Genomic DNA, 5,110 nt, shown 5'->3' on the forward strand with positions numbered 1-5,110 from the left:
GACACAGATTACCAATATCAGGAATGAAACAGGGATGTCACTATAGACACTGCAGACACCAAAAGGATAATAAGAAATTATTACAAACATTTGAATAGCCCTGTATCTACTAAAGAAAGTATAATTCTAATTTAAAATTTCCAAAGAAGAAATCTCCTGGCCCAGATTGTTTCACTGAAGAATTTTATCAAATGGTTAAGGAAGAATTAACACCAATTCTAAACAATCTTTTCTACAAAACAGCAAAAGAGGGAACACATCCCAATTCCTTTTATAAAGCTATTATTACTCTAATACCAAAACCCTACAAAGACCATTCAAAAAAGAAAACTACAGACCAATATTCCTCATGAATTTAGATACAAATTCCTTTAAAATATTAAAAATACAATTTAGTAATACATAAAATGAATTCTAAACAATGGTTAAGTGACATTTATGCCAGGGATGCACTACTTGAATATTTCGAAAAGCAAACAATGTAATCCACACAGCAATAAAATATAGGCAAAATTACATGTGGATTACACTTTCCTCACTGACCAGAAATACAGCTAAATTACAAACACGGAAATGTTTTTCCACCAGACCTTCTCTGAGCATCGCTCTTCATTTACAAAAATCATCAATTTATCAATCCATGCCATCATGATCACTACTCTATTATGGAGCTCCACCTACCTTGACAATATCTCTGACCCAGACCAGTATCATGAAGCATTTATTCCATGTTGTCTTCCAATAGTTTTATAGTTTTAGGTCATATATTTAAGTCTTAATCCATTTTGAGTTGATTTTTTTTTTTTTTATGTGAGAGTGTTCTAGTTTCATTTTCCTGCATATGAATACTGTTTTCCCAGCACAACTTATTGAATATACTATTTCACCAGTGTATATTCTTGGTGTCTTTGCTGAAAATCAGTTGGCTGTGTGTGGGTTTATTTCTGTATTCTCTATTGTGTTTCATTGGTCTGTATGTCTGTTTTTATGCCACTACCATGCTGTTTAGGTTACATAGCTTTGTTGTATTGAAGTAGGATATTGTTGCCTTCAGGTTTGTTCTTTTTGCCCAAGATTACTTTAGCTATTTGGGGTCTTCTGTGGTTCTATAAGAATTTTAGGATTGTTTTTTCTAATTCTGTGAAGAATGCCATCGGTATTTTGAAAGGTTTCTATCAAATCTGTAGATTGCCTTGTGTAGTGTAGAAATTTTAACAGTATTAATTCTTCTAATCCATGAAAGTAGACTATCTTTCCATTTCTTTGTGTCTTCAACTTTGTTAATCAATGTTTTATAATTTTAACTGTAGTGATATTTTACCTCCTTGGTTAAATTTATTCATAGGTGTTTTATTATTTTCATATATATTGTAAACAGAATTGCTTGTCTGAATTTTTTCCTGGATAGTGTGCTATTGGCCTATAGAAACACTATTGAATTTTGTGAGCCCATTTTGTATCCTGCAACTTTACTGAATTTTTTAGTTCTAACAGGTGTGTGTGTGTGTGTAGTCTTTAGGGTTTTCTATACATAAGATCATGTAATCTGCAGGAGGAGAAATTTGACTTCCTCCTTTCCAATTTAGATTCCCTTTATTTCTTTCTTTTAACTAGCTGCTCTGCCTAGGACTTTCAAAATTACGTTAAATAAAAATGTTGAAAGTGGGCTTCCTTATCTTCTTCCAGATCTTAGAGGAAAAGATCTGAAACCTTTCCCATTTCATTATGTTAGCTGTGAGTTTGTTATACATAGCCTTTATTATGTTGAAGTTTGTTTCTTTTATGCCCCATTTGTTTAGTTTTTAATAATGAAGTAATGTTTTCTCAAATGATTTTTCTGTGCTTATTGAAATGATCATATGGCTTTTGTCTTTGATTCTGTTAATGGGATCAATAATATTTATTGATTTCCCTATGTTGAAACTATTGAAACATCCTTGTATCCCTGGGATGAATCCCACTCGATCATTGTGAATGAGCTTTTTAATGAGCTACTGAATTTGTATGTTGGTATTTTGTTGATAAATTTTTCATCTATGTTCATCAGAAATGTTGACCTACAGTTCCCCCCCCAACCCCCACAGCCGAATTACATTTACTATACAAAAAAGAAACAACTGTTCGGCAAGAACCAGAAATCGCATGACTGTGTAACAGCAGTGAGGGTAGTGAACACAGGACCGTCTAGATCCTCAAAGCCTGTGTGGTTTGTTCATAATCCCAAACAAGGGCCCTGTTGGCAGCAAGAGGACAGGTAGGGCCAGGGCAGGGAAGCTGGATCAGGAAGCCAGGGTCTTTGGGGGAAATGGCAGGACTGCCTGGCCGGGTTTCCCTTACTTACTTGGCAGCTCACACAGGCCCCTTCCCTTATCTCCGGGAACCAGTCATGGGGCTTCAAGTCCACTGGTGCCTGGTGGCACCCTCCGTGGGGCCACCTTGGGAAGCATGTGCCATGGAGTCCCTGCTGTCGGGGGTCTTGGCCCTGGAAGGGCTCCTTCTGACTGCTGGCCATGCTGTGCCGTGCGGCCTAAGGCTAGGAGGTAGAGGTGAGCACCAGTGCCGTGGGCAGGGGCTGCTGGGGGCAGATGTGGGTAGAAGCACTGGACAGAGAAGCGGCCAATGGCTTCAGAAGGAGAGAGGTGGCCTGCCCTGCGTACCTGGGGCTCAGCACGAGTGCCGGGCTGGTGGGACTTTGAGGAGGGGCCTAGCCTCCGGAGGCCCCCACGTGGACGTGGACAAGGCAGTTCCAGGCTCCTCCTTAAGAAGCAGGAGCAGGTCGGGATGGTCCCCATGCCGTGCGACCTCACAGGAGAGCAGCAGCTGTGGGGACACCAGGACCAGCGACAGAAGCTGCCGAGAACAGGAGGTTGCACGCAGGTGTGGGGGTCCGGATGCCACCGGAGGCAGTTGAGCTGCGGCCCATCAAGTATTCGTTAAGTCTACAGAGCTCTGCCCTCTTCAGGGTGGGAGAGATGCTGTTCTTAGTTTTGAGTGGTAAATGTCCCTGAAGGTGTCACATCACAGCAGGTTCTCAGCCCCATGTCAGAAGGAATTTGGGGAGCCACAAAAGTGTGGGCTCCCAGGCGCACCTCCCTTCTCCCCTCTCCCGAGTGTTGCTTGGGCTCTGTCCACAGGGCCACACCCTCCAACCACTGCCAGCACGGTGACCACTGAGGTCAGAGCGGCCCATGGGAGCCGGGGAAGAGGTCACCTGAGCTTCCAGAGGGAGCACCGGCCCCGTCTGCTCTCCTGGCCTCTGAGCAGCCCCGCTATTCGCACACGTGGATTCACAGGACAACTCCTTCCCATCGCTGCCAGAAATCCCCTCCCGAGGCGTCCCAAGTGCGTCCACCTGGCTGGCATGGCCATGAAGTCACCAGTCTACCACGGGGCCACACCCAGGCTTCCCTGAAGGCCTCTTAAAAATTTAGAAAAAGGGTGAAGTGTTCTCTATATAAATAAGAAAGGCGAGCCAGCCTACCTGCCAGCGGAACCCAGGCAGCTGGGGAGGCCCGGCTTGTTTCAGACCAAGATTCCCGGAAGCACCGGCAGCGCAGGCGCGCACCCTCCTTCAGCCTGCCTGCGCGTGCTCCGTGAGTCCTCCTCCCCGCATCCGGCTCAGGTGTGAGGAAAGCCCAGCGCTTCCGAGGCAGCTGTGTGACCAGTCTTCCATGCAGACGCCGCTGGCCCTTCCTCTGGCCGGGAGCGTCCACCTCGAGCCCTCCCAGCATCTGCACAGCGGCCCCACCCGTCTCTGCTAGGAGATACTGCAGTTGCTCCGTGAGCAGTTGAGGGGAAGGGAGGGGCTCTGGGGCTGGCGGATGGACTTGGACCTCTTAAGGCTGTTGCCCTTGCTGCCACCGCCCCGTCCCCGCTGGCCAGGGAGTAGGAGCGGCCGTGCATCATGACCGCGTTCATGCCGTTGGCCATCGAGAAGGACTTGAGGTGGCTTGATGGTGACGGGCAGTGGAAGCTTGTCGATGAGGTGCGCCGGGGCGCAGGAGACGGTGGCCCGCAGCAGAGGCCCTGCAGGCTGAACACTCAGTTGGGCCTCCACATCTTCTCCATGTCGTGCCGCCTGAGCGCGATGCGGGACAGCTCTGTGAAGGACTTGATGACGTTTAAGTTGCACAGGGGGCTGACCTCGGAAAAAGGTCATGCAGTTCTCTGCGAATGCGCCGGCCTGCTACGTTAGGACTTTGCCGCCTGAAGGGCAGGTGCAGCCGGTTTCCCACCAAGATCCGGGGGACTCCGGGCGCATGCTTGTCGATCTCCTTTATCCAGCAGTCGATGCTGTCAAAGGTCCAGCGGTTGGTGACGTCATACACCAGAAGGATCCCCTGAGCGCCCCTGGAGTAGGACTTCAAGATGGTGCAAAACCAGCCCTGGCCGGACGTGTCCCAGAGCTCCAGCTTCACGCGCTGGCGGTCCAGCAGGATGGCGGTGGTCTTGCAGTCGATCCCGTTGCTGTAGGCATACGGGGACTCGGCCGCGCCGTCCTGCAAGCTCTCCAGGATCTCGCCCTTGCCCACCAGCAGGAACTTGAGAAGGTAAGTCGTAGCTCTTCACCGGGCTGCCCTGCGAGCCCATGGCAGCGCCGCCTGCGCCCCGGGCCCGCCGCCTGAGGAAGCACCGCCGGAGGCGGCCGCGACTTGAGGGGGGCTGCGCCCCGCACCTGCGCTAGCGGCGTTAGTCCAAGGGCGGCCGAGTGGGCGCGCCCGGAGTCCTCTGGCCCCGCGGCGGCCCCTCCCTGTCCGCCCGCCGCCCGGGCTCACCTTAGCCTCCGACCTATAGTTTTTTGCTGTTGTTGGGTTCTTGTCGGGTTTTGGTTTCATGATAATGCTAGCATATAGAATGGGTTTGGAAGAATTCTCTCTTAATTTTTTCTATTAGTTTGCACAGGATTGGTACTAGTTCTTTAAATGCTTGGTAGAATTCAGTAGTGAAGCTGTCAGGACTTGAGCTTTTCTCTGACGGGAGACTTTATTAGCCATCCAATTTTGTTACTAGTTAATGGTCTGTTCAGATTTTCCTATTTATGATTTAACTGTGGCAGGTTGTGTATGTCCTGAAGTTTATTCATTTCTTCTAGGTTTTCCAATATGTTGCT

At 48.5% G+C, this 5,110-nt stretch overlaps 1 pseudogene; it reads right to left on the reverse strand.

The window, feature by feature from the left end:
• Positions 1 to 3,757: 3,757 nt before the first annotated feature.
• Positions 3,758 to 4,590, reverse strand: LOC101042523 (ras-related protein Rab-40C pseudogene; annotated as a pseudogene).
• Between the last annotated feature and the right edge of the window lie 520 nt (positions 4,591 to 5,110).

The sequence above is a fragment of the Saimiri boliviensis genome, chromosome 10 (assembly GCF_048565385.1).
Source record: "Saimiri boliviensis isolate mSaiBol1 chromosome 10, mSaiBol1.pri, whole genome shotgun sequence".
NCBI classification, from domain to species: Eukaryota; Metazoa; Chordata; class Mammalia; order Primates; family Cebidae; genus Saimiri; species Saimiri boliviensis.